At 34.5% G+C, this 12,648-nt stretch overlaps 1 pseudogene; it reads right to left on the bottom strand.

The window, feature by feature from the left end:
• Positions 1–10,881: 10,881 nt before the first annotated feature.
• Positions 10,882–11,822, bottom strand: LOC125130378 (olfactory receptor 6C2-like; annotated as a pseudogene).
• Positions 11,823–12,648: the final 826 nt, after the last annotated feature.

The raw sequence follows: 12,648 nt of genomic DNA, 5'->3' as shown, positions 1-12,648 counted from the left end.
ACATTTTATATACAATTTTGCAATGATTTCAGCTATGGATTCAAAAGAATATTGACTATGTTTTATCCACATTTATGTGTGCTCATTGACTAATATGTATTTTCCTTTTTTTCCTCAATATTGGAAGTGCTATTATTCTCTTTCGCATTTGATTTAAATTATGTGAACTTTCGTTTCAGACATTTATGTAAAATTACTCTTACTACATATCTTTCATATCATTGTTGTATATATTTAGAAGATCTACAGAAATTTTTACCCTACATTTTCCAGAGTAATGACTTTTATTATATATTAATCTTTTCAAAATGATTCTTTTTGGAAGTTGACATGCAAAGCTATCAGATATTGGATTGAAAATTAAGATATAAAAATGGCTTGAGTGGGTCTACATAGAAGCTAGGTGAAAGAAATGCTGAGAAAATTAATGTGACTCACATATATATTATTAAAAAGCAAACACAAGATTACAAGCTCCAAAAATAAACATTGTGACTGTTTGGCCTTGGTTTTGAGATGATGGTTTAAAAACATTGCGTTTGGTTTTTGTTTTTGTATTTGTTTTTTTTACCTAAGTTGAGAGCAAGGCTATTCTTTTAATTGAGTCTTTAAAGGCTCTTTTAACTTGATTATTTCTCAAGGTATAAATAAATGGATTCAAAGTAGGTGAAACAGAAAAAATGAGCAGTGAAACCACTTTTTTAATAGTCACTTCTCCCTTTGCTGTAGGATTCATGTAGATGAAAATGCACGTTCCATAGGTGATGGAAACCACAATCATGTGGGAAGAGCAGGTCGAAAAGGCCTTTTTCCTTTGCTGGCACAGAAGGGAACCTAAAAATTGTGCTTGATGATGTAGGCATAGGACAGAACTACACAAGTGAGAGTCATATTCAGGGTCAGCACAGCACAGATTATAACTGACTGTTCCGTGGGCCATGTGTCTGAGCATGAGATTTTCACTAAGGGAAACGCATCACAGCCTGAAATGATCAAGCCTGTTAGAGTCACAGAACTTCAGATTTAAACCCAGGCTAAGTGGTGGGATTAAAACACACAGACCAGCCATCCAACAAGAGCTGATGAGAATCCCACAGACTCTGCTGCTCATGATGGTCACATAATGCAGGGGTTTGCAGATGGCCACGTAGCGGTCGTAGGACATGGCGGCCAGGAGAAAAAACTCTGTTATTCCACAGAGGTCAGTGAAACACACTTGAATGAAACAAGCATTATAGGTAATGACCTTGTCACTCTGTTGCTATGCTATATAGGTATCTGGGGATGCAAGAAGATATGAATGAAATCTCCAAGAAGGAGAAATTTTTTAAGAAAAAGTACATGGGTGTTTTCAGGTGGGAATCCACAAAGGTGAGTGCGATGATGGTCATGTTTCCGGTTACACTCAGCATGTAGGCTACAAATAGAAAGATAAAAATCAGAACCTGTAGCTTGGGGTCATCTGTCAGTCCCAGCAGAATGAATGTTGTTATTGTTCGGTTTCTCATCGCTGACTTCTGACTTCACAATCTGTAGGTGATATTCAGAGAAGTTTACCAAGAGATTACAGACCATTTAAACTAATTTAAAATTTAATATATTTGAGATTTTATATTTAATTATATATAATATTGTACATAAATAGGTATATTTATATTTACATTTTATTTCCATCATGTCCTTAAAATTTTCCTTTGTGCCCAAGGAGATGCTGAGGAGGTGCACTTTTATGGGTAACAATAATGTCTTTTGAGTCTTAAGAATTTTTACCTATTCAGAAATGTTATAAAAAACTGTATCCTTGAATCAACTATACTTCAGTAAAAAAAAAAAAAAGGAAAAGAATTTGCATCCTTATTTCAAGTATTTTCTTGCCACTTTGAGTTAACTGTGCTAACATAACTTGAATTCACTCTGTAGACTCAAGAGCAAAAGTTGAGGTCTGTGTACCAAAATAAAATTTTGTTTGCTGGTTTGTTTTTAGTTTGAGTGCTTAATTCTTACAAACAACCCACACCCTGTTGCTTGTCCACAGCCCCACATTTCACAGTCCATGTGCTCTTTTCTCTGTTACTTTTACTACCAATACAGTGATGACTGCTTTCTCTTCCCTCCGGCATCTTCCAGTCAATGAATTACCTCCATTGATGCTACACCAGTAGGGACTCAGTGGTAGTATTTTCTGTTATAGAATTAGTGTATGTTATTTCATGTCTTGAGATTTTATGACATCAATTAATAGAAAATATCCCCCTCCCCTGTGTTTTACCAGTATATTTTTGTATTGTATAAGTAACTTATTGCATGCTCATCTTACTGATGTTGGGCAGGATTGACTGTGACTACCCAACTCCAGTGTTGACAGTATACAAAAAAAAAAAAAAATCATTAACAGGGAATTATGGCTTACTCAAAAGTTAAAATCTTTTTAGGAAAATTAGCCTCCCATCCAACAACTATCACATATTTATATCACATTAAGATGTAGAAGGGATATGCATACATGCATATATATTTGCAGCCCACCTACCTTCCTTTCATCTTTTCTCCTAATTTCTCAGATGCTGTATGCATCATTATGAAATTTCACCCTGTCCTTCAAAACTTTGACCATTACACAGTTCTTGAAATATATCTGTTTTCATCCAAGACATTACAATGTATTTTATAATAGCAGTCAGTAAACAGGTTGACAATAAAGTTTAAGTATCTGATTTCTGATTATTCTGTCTTTCAAACAAATGTTCACTATGAACACAGGGATCTGTAATGAGATGGGTTATTTCAGCCATTATGTTATTTTCTTGGGGGGAGACAGGAAGAGGAATGCAAGGATAGTTTGATAGACCTCAGTACACAGGAAGATACTTTTTTAATTTGAGGTTGAATAGTTATAAAAAGTTACCCTGAATATTCCTTACAGTAAGTTAGATACAGATCTTTTTTTTTACATATCTTGTACATAGAAAACTCCCAGGCAATGACATTTATCTATACAAGGGATATTCATTCTAAAATTGACATCTCAAAATATTAATCTTAAATACATTAAAAATATAAATTATTATTACAACCCATTTTTTTTCTTTCCAGAGGAAAATATAACCTAGATCCTACAAAGAGAATTATAATCAAAGAGACTAACTTTATCACACTTACTCTTCTGTTTGTAAATCAGAGCTTCTGTTGGTTGTTGAAACAGAGCAACATTACAAGAAAAATGTTAAATATTGTATTTTAATAAAGCTATTTATGTCTTCACATTCATTGGCATGTCTGGGAATGCAGAGAACTTCCATTGTTCACTCTCTCCAACAAATTGGAAAGCCTTGCTTATGATAGTTTTGGTGCTATTATAAGCCTCCAAATATTTTTTTACAATCTCCATCTTTGAAATAAAAATAAATTATAGTAAGAGTTGAGGAGCTCTCTCCACTGGTGGAGGGGATCAATTTTAAATCATCAGGACAGAGAGAAATGCTTTTATAGTGCCGAGTGTGAATCTCCTTTTTAATTTGCCAAAAATGCCACTAAGTGAAAAAAAGCAAATCATCCTTGCTGACCTATAATCAAGAGTCGTTTCTTAGTTTTCTGAGTAATGAAGTTTGGGAAAAACGCAAGTGACACAGGTTTCAATGGGGACTGTGTCCTTGGAGACAGGAGGATGTTATAGCAGCACTTGACACAGGTCAGGAGGGCAACTGTGTCATTTCAGTTACACGGCTCATTAAAAAAAATCTTTCACATCTAGTAAGGCATTTTGAAGATGTTAATTCTTTTTATATCAATAAAATCCTTCATTATATGTGTTTTGTTATCATTGGACAATTTCAACCAGGCAAGAAAAAGGAAGTTTATAAAATTACACAAGGGAAGGGGTTATATTATAGATCCTATCTTTCTAGACATTTCTTTCTCTGAATGCACTGTTATAAATGTTATTCCTGAATACTAAAAAATTGGCAATCATATCTTGTAATTGGATACAAAATATGCTTTTGTGGTTGGATAACAATATGAATGTACTTATGGCCACTGAATTTTACACTTAAAAACTGTCAAAATGCTAAATTTTGTTATGTATACTTCACCACAATAAAAAATACACCTTATATATTGAATCATATCTTAATTTTTCACATAATATAATTTTTTCCAATTATTACTATTAATAACATTGGGTCTATGAATATTTTTGCCATTTTAAAGCCAATACCTGAATTAAATATATAATTATTTTTATCCTTTAAAAGTGCCAACCTTCTGTCAAAAGTATGTTCATACAAATATTTTTTCATGTGTGAGAATATTTGTCAAAGTGAAATTTCTCGATAAAAATATTTCACTTAGAAAATTTGTACAATTTTATATTAACCACAAAATTAGTTTATATCAAACATTTGCCTCTATAATTAAATTTAATGTAAATTATTTTTATACCTATTCATATCTTGTTCTTTTAAATATGTTACTTTTTTTAAGATTTTAAGTCTTTAAAAGTGTCAAAACTGATTTTTGGCATTTAATTCATAGTTTCAGGCATTTAGGTCTATCAAATACTTTTACTCTTTAATTTTTAACTATAGTATTGAGATAGAATGAACATACAATGAACTGCACTATTTAAAGTATACAATTTGATGTTTTGTATATGTATATGCCCAATAAAGTATCACCACAATCACACTGATAAATATCCATCATTTCCTGAAGTTTCCTTTTTTTCCCCCTTCCTTCCTGTCCATCCCTTCCTGCTTCTGCTCACAGCCAATCACCCACTTGTTCTCTGTCATTAGAGATTAGTTCATCTTCTCTAGAATATTATATGAATGGAATTATACGATATATATTCATTTTATTTTTTCATTAATTTTTTTCACTTTGAGATACAAATGACAAGAGATATGTGTGTTTAAGGTATAAAATCAAATGGTTTCTTATAAATATACTTTGAGAAATACCCACCACAATGAAGCTCATTAGTATTCATTACCTCAAACAATTACCATTTTTTTTTGTCTTTTTTGCGTCTTTTTTTTTAGGGCCGCACCCGCAGCATATGGAGGTTCCCAGGCTCCAATTCGAGCTGTAGCTGGCAGCCTATGCCAGAGCCACAGCAACACGGGTTCTGAGCTGTGTCTGCGGCCTACACCACAGCCCAGGGCAATGCTGGATCCTTAACCCACTGAGCGAGGCCAGGGGTCAAACCCGCTTCCTCATAGATGCTAGTGGGGTTCCTTACCTCTGAGCCATGAGGAGAACTCCTCCATTGGTTGTTTTTGTTTGTTTTTCCTTTTCACCTCCTACTCCTCTGGCAACCAGCTGTGTATTCTCTGTATCTGTGTGTCTGTTCTGTTCTGTTTACAATTGTTCATTTTATTTTAGATTCCAAATATAAGTGAAATCATTCAGTATATATCTTTGTTTTATTTCACTTAGCATAATGTCCTCTACCTAGGTCCATGCATCTTGTCAGAATGGCAAGATTTCATTCTGTCTTATGGCTAATATTTCATTGTATACGTATGTACCCACACACACAATCTTATATACAATATAATCTTATTACCTCATGAACTTGAAAGACAAAACCTGAGAATGTGCTCTTTCCTCTATTCATCATGGGTCTTATTTAAAGCCAAAATTTATCTCTGTTTAAATGAGAGATGGTATCAGGGGTTCAAGGAAAGATCAAGCATGGAAAGAAGGTTAGTTACAAATATTTTAAAAACTTTTGTCCCCCTCCCCCAAAACATTGGGATGTATTAATCATATCTGGGCTTTCTGAAAATTATTTTGATGGCATTGATTTTGAAAGGTTGAGTGGGGGCGGTAAAGATATATGATGAGTATATCAATAGGCTTTTTCAATATTTCAGCAATGAGATAAAGACATTCAAAGTAAATCAGTGCTGTGAGAGTAGAAAAGGAATAAATTAATAAGGTATTATGGATACAAATATGACCAGACCTGGTGATAAACAAATATGGGGAGAAAAAAGAATATAGAATGTCACTCTAAGAAACTTAGGATTGACAGGGGAGGAGTGAAAATAATGAGTATCACATTGAAAATCTCTATATATGCACATCTAGTTTATCCTCAAGGGAAAATGATTAGATAAGAAAATAAGAGTATTAGTGATGGATGCTTGTACTGCTACGGACAAAGTTCTAGATACTTACCTTCAATTGTCTAAATGAATCAGTACAGTCCTAAGGTGTACATACTATTTGTACCTGAATTTTGCACGTGAGAAAAGTAGACAGAGAATTTAAGCAAATTGCCCAAGAACACTCAGATAGACGATGACAGACCTGAATTTGTACCCTCTGACATTAATGTCCCAGGGTAAGTTGATTACTGAAGTCAGAAAACTGTCAGTGTATTTGCCCTACATATATGTAAATGTGAGGATAATCAGCCTATTTGAAGTCACATTATTTATGAGAATATCTTAGAAAGAGAGGGAGCAGAGTGAAAGAAGGCACTGCCTGGAAGACTTCAGGTGCAATGACAGTCAATGACAAAAAAAATTATATTGCTTTCAAGGAATTAGAGGAATGTTGACGTAGGGTTCATAAGCCTACTTTTCTTTTTTTTCCCCATTTTTTCCTCTCCTTATTTCTTCTTGCAGTTAGTACCCATTCTGACCAATTCACCCTTCTCCTTACAGATTATCATCTCTATATTTTGAAGAAAGGCACAGGAACACAGAATGTTTAAGAATCAATAATCATATATCTACATACCTAAATAGATATCTACTTCAAGAATTGCAATGATAAAAACAATATGCAGAACTCATGGCAATACCGGGGTCCGTTAGGAAGTTGAAGACGAGATCTACAAGTGGTAGAACATAATGGCAGCATCTTACAGGTAAAAGATTTCAGAGACGATTTTGTCCAATCTTCTACCCAAAGCTAAAATCTCCTCCACAAAATTTAGATGTCTACTTATCCAGAGTTTTAAGATTGAATTAAGTATTAACTTAGGGAGAAAATAAATTTTAGGATGTAAATGTAAGAATGAAATCTTTCTGTGAATACAAAAACCACACCAACTATTACAACCACATATGAAACAACAGTATTCAATCTCCCAAACAGATTGTAGAAATAAGCTTCAGCCTTGTTTTAAGACCTATGTCAACATTGTTTCTTTATAAGAGAGCTTTTTTAGAAAAAAATCCCCAAACTTTTTTCTCTTCTTTATGTTTATCTTGGTCTATGAACTCTTCTACTGCTATTGATGACTCTCTCAATTTGTTCCTTCTTTCAGCTGTTTTAAAAATCTATTTTATACAAAACACTTTCCTTTTTGTGTTTTGTTATTTTTTCTCAGTTTACATCATTTCAGAATTCGTGCTTGCTCAGAAAAATGATTTATTTCTTTTCTGTATAATTTCTTCCTAGTTTGACCAAAGAATCTGAACTTGTCTAGAGGTTTGTGTGATCTTCACAAGTGAGAAAGATTTACTGAAATCTCAATAGCCCATGTGTCTAGATCTTTTTTATTATTTACTAACTTCAAAATGAAAAAAAATGTAGTTTTTCACATCTATTTTTATTTAGTCAGCATCTACACAGGCTTAAGAGTAAAACATAACTGAATTCAAATCCAACAATCAATTGTTCACACCCCGTTGTTAAGAAAAGAAAACCATAGGAGCAAGTCAGATTTATAGAACCAACCTGTGCTTGGACCTAAGCAGAGGGGAAAAAAATGAAATAACCAAGCAATAACAAAAACTTGAACTAATTATAAGAAACTATATAGTGAGTTAGTACAAAGAGATACCACCGAGTTTTGCCATCCTTGGAGTCAATCACCCAAGGATGATTTTTAAAAAACCTCTTTCTCTTCTAAATCTGTAACTTACAGGTGGTGCTTGGGGAAAACATAACCTTGGATTGAATGTCCATATATCCTAAATCAATTTTGAGTTAATTTTAATTTGTCATAAAACTAAGGGGGTGGTGATATATGACTGGCTTCATGTTCTCTATTTCCTCTCAATTTGTATTGCCTTATTTCTATTCTGAAGCATTTGTGTATGTTTTAGAAGTTCATGATTATTTCTATATATTCACAGCGTAATCATGTATTGCTAAATAATGCATTGTGTCCTTTTCCATGAAAATACTATATTTTTATAATTAAATATTGTCATGATTAATAAAGGGATTTCTCACTCTTGCTGGAGACTTACGCATTAGTGTCTTAACTGATGCTTTAAAAAATAATACTTGTATACTTTTAAAAGGGATTCCTTGAAGTCACACTGCTATTATACTGGGGAGGCTGTACCATATACTGGAATGGACATATAACTTGGAGGTAAATGCCACTGGGAATAAATAGTATTTTTCAGCAATTGCTACAAATACATTGCTTTGTTAGATCTATTCAAACATATTTTGTTAAAAAAATGCACAAATAAAAATAAATCTTTAAAAGCATTGAAGAGGGTTGCCTTATTGAGGTCTGAGGAATGGCAATGGGAAATGGAGATAAAAGAGAAAAATAAAAAAGCCAAATAAGGAAGTGAGAATGATTAAATACAATTATAATATAGCAAGGATCAAGAGATATGATTATCAATATTTTACACATGATAAGGAAATGGGAGTCACCAAATTTCAATTTTGCCCTTCTTCAAAAATTTCCTTTGAAGAGTTACTTTGAGAATTAGCAAATATATATTTTTTGTGGAAAAGTTTATTGCTCTCATTATATGGTTAGCACTGCTATAATGAGTGAAAAATGTAAAAAGCTATTTTAAAATTAAAACAAAGAATTTTCAGAGCACTTTGTTAAGAATCAAATTCCTTTTAATTCCACATAAATTACACCCACCGTATTTCTCTCTGTATGGTTCCGGATCACTTAAGAGTTATTATAGGTATTACCTCTCTTCAAGATTACTCTTATTGTTTCCTATGGGATTTATTCAACTGTTATTTGTTAAAGATTAATTTGAAAAGCAGCATTAATCATCATTGACTTCCCAGGGCATCATAAGCACACTAAAGACATAGTAGTATACTTGAGAGAAAATGTTAGGGAATTATGAAATATAAGGGGGACACAGTGTCTGTGGAAGAGGGGGAGCAAAAATGGCTACCTCTCTCCCCAGCCACACCCTCTGCAACGTGTCTCTCTAGACTCATTCACACATAAGTAATTTCATTTCTCTCCCTTGAACCTCGACTGGTCCTGTGACCTGCTTGGCTAATTGAACTGTGGGTGGAAGGGATGTTGTGTCTAGGACGTCAGAGCCCGTGTGTGCTTCCACTGTCTCTCCTGGAGCCCCAGGATCCTACCATGTGACCAAGTGTTAACTAGAGGATAAAACTATCTGGAAGGGAGTTCAGTTATATTAGTAAGGAGACATTCAGCATCTACAGTTGTGAATGAGACCTTACTGGACAGCAAGACCCAATCATCCACAGTCACAATCCTATGAACAAACCCGGCTAAGATCAGATGATGTCTCCTCAAATAGGCAGAAACACCCCGTGGGCCCAGAAACTCAAGTTTTAAACCACTGGTTTTGTGATGATTAGTTATTTCAAAAGAACTAACTGTAGCATTTGACAGGTACATACATGCGGGGTTCCAAACACAGGACTAAGCGGGTTAGAGGGGGATGCAGGGAAGAAAAACTTTATATAAGAGGTGACACCCTGTGCACAGGTCTAGAAATGACAGTCAAAAACACTCCAGTCTGGACCACTGAGGTTTATAGTGAAAAATGTGAAAGACTGCAAGGAATAAAATAACCAAAATGTAGAAAATCTTTCTTTGAGAAATATTAGTGATGGTCACACTTTATGTTTTTTCAGTGTTGAAGATAATCTTCAAGGAAACAATTATGACTTCATATTAGATTCCTTGTCTATAACCCCAGGCTTCCAAGTATATTTCTAGTTTAATTTTCTTGATGTTTAGGACTTTAATTTGCTGGTTCCTATTGGCTTAACTTAGTTATATTTAGGACTTGCATTATATTATGTATCTCAGCACTAGTCTTGTTTTGTCATCATAAAGATGGTTTTATTGTCTCAGCAGGTTTTATCAGATCACTGCCACCTGGATGATGAATTAACGTAGAGGCTGTGCTCTTTCACTTTAGAGAGAATCCAGAAACTCTAAATCTTTTGGCTTCAAAATTTCTTTTACAAGATAGACATGGATCTCCAGGTGTCTACACCCATAGTGTTAAAATCCATTTTGTTTTGCTCAGACTCATTAATATTTGAAAAATTATTTTATTCTTGCTTAAGAAGAGTAACTGTAATCGTACATATACTTTTTGGATTTTTTGTTTTAAAGAAGGCAATGGATACTCTGGTTCCACCATTTTCCTGTTAATTCAAGAGTTTGATTCTTTTTTTTGAACATAAGATTGAATAGAGCCAGGTAAGAATTTAGGTAAAGCCCTTTTTTTGGAAGTTTAACTTCATGCTCTCTTGATATGAAATGTCGTCTTGGAGAAAGTTTATTTTCAACAAAAGTTGAAATGACTCAGTTTGCTTATTTTAACATGGATTGAAATGATAATTTTGGAGACAAGATTCAGGAGTAACACTGTTATAATCATTTAATATGAACAGACAGTAGACCAGGGTACAATAGTTAAGAATTGAAGATTATGGAGTTCCTGCTGTGGCGCAGCAGGTTAAGGATCTGGCATTGCTGCAGCTGTGGCACAGGTTGCAGCTGCAGCTTGGATACAATGCCTGGCCTGGTAACGTCCATAGGCTTCGAGTGTGGCTAAAAAAGAAAAAACGAAGAGTTGAAGATTATGAGTTTAAGGTGAACTAGTCTTTTTGTACTTATATTTTTATTTGATGCTGACTTTCAACATTCCTTTACGTCTTTGAGATCAATGAAATTCTTTTGATTAAGTCTGTGAAAGCTTGTTTCACTTGCTTGTTCCTCAGAGTATAAATAAATGGGTTTAAGCATGGGGGCCACTGAAGTAGTGAGCACGGACACACACTTATTAATTGCGACTTCATCCTTTGCTGAAGGTTTGACATAGATGAAGATACAACTGCCATAGGTGAGAGAAACCACTATCGAGTGAGAAGAGCAGGTAGAGAAGGCCTTCGTCTTTTGCTGGGCAGAAGGGAACTTTGTGATGGTCTTGATGATGTAGGTGTAGGACATAACTACACACAGAAGTGTCATGATGTCAGTCAGCACAGCAAGGGCCACAGCCATCTGTTCTAAGAACCGTGTGTCTGAACAAGATATCTTCAGCAGAGGAGAAGCATCACAGGCCAAAATGATCGATGATATTAGAGTCACAGAATTCCAGCTTTAGGCCCAGGCACAGTGGTGGAAATATGACCAACCAACCCGCTATCCAGCAGCAGCTGACAAGCCATCCACAGACTCTGCTGTTCATGATGGTCGCATAATGTCAGGGTTTGCAGATGGCCACGTAGCGGTCATAGGACATGGCGGCCAGGAGAAAAAATTCTGTGGCTCCAAAAAGGAAGACAAAAAATAATTGAGCCACACAAGCATTATAGGAGATAGTTTTGTCCCCAGTTGATAAGCTGTATAGGAACCTGGGGATGCAGACCGTAGTGAATAAGGTTTCTAAAAAGGAGAAGTGTTTGAGGAAGAAGTACATGGCAGTTTTAAGGCGAGAATCTACCAAAGTGAGTATAATGATGGTCATGTTCCCAGTTATACTCAGCGTGTAGGAGACAAACAGAAATAGGAAAATGAGAAGCTGCATTTGAGGATCATCTGTCAGTCCCAGAAGTATGAATGTAGATAATGATGTACGGTTTCTCATGGCTGACTCGTACCTCTTCTCAAACTCCTCACTAACTCAAGTGACATTGGTCCTTGCATGAAATTATGAGGGTGTGGCCATTGCTTACAAAAAAAAAAAAAAATCCAATCAATGCAATGAATAGTCATTTTCTTTTTTGACCTGATAATGATCTGTCAAAACTAAGGGATTCTCAGCTCTTTGATGTGCATAAGAGTTCTCCTCAAAATCATGTTTTTCTGACATAAGCTTGTACTACAGTCCAATATTTATACTTTCTTGTATGTTCTCACATCTCTATTTTTCAATTAATCTCAATTCTGCCTCTCAGTCTTTGAAATATATTTAGCTATAGAATTAGAAAGGATTGTCTCTGTGTTACGATTTTGTGTATTATAATGTCCTTTTGCTCCTAATAATTCTTCATTACTCATCAGGTTGAATGGACTCATAAGTTACTTGGAAGAGTTGGTACGTATAAAATGCAAATAAATGGCTAAGTTTGACATTATATACAGGCTATGTGTGCAGTATTGGAATGTTTGCTTTTACTGCAATAACCAAAGAAGTTATTTCATTTTATTTTACTTTGGTATCATAACTGTCATCCAAATAACACCCAATGTTTTCCGGTTTTGCTATTTGTCTATAAGTTTCTATATGAATACCCAATTTTCCTTCCATTTTTCATTCTAACAGAACATCGCGTTTGATAAGTATTACATTAACGAGTTACTACAGTATTGGGTCAAGAAATGATTACAAATGGTAACAAAAGAAAAAAACAAAACAAAACCCTCAAGAATTTAACCTCACTTGTATATACTTTGGAGGTCATGAAGGCCAG

This window comes from Phacochoerus africanus, chromosome 7 (genome assembly GCF_016906955.1).
Source record: "Phacochoerus africanus isolate WHEZ1 chromosome 7, ROS_Pafr_v1, whole genome shotgun sequence".
Taxonomy (NCBI): Eukaryota; Metazoa; Chordata; class Mammalia; order Artiodactyla; family Suidae; genus Phacochoerus; species Phacochoerus africanus.
Note: the sequence above shows the minus strand (reverse complement) of the source record. Positions and strands in the feature narration are given on the sequence as shown.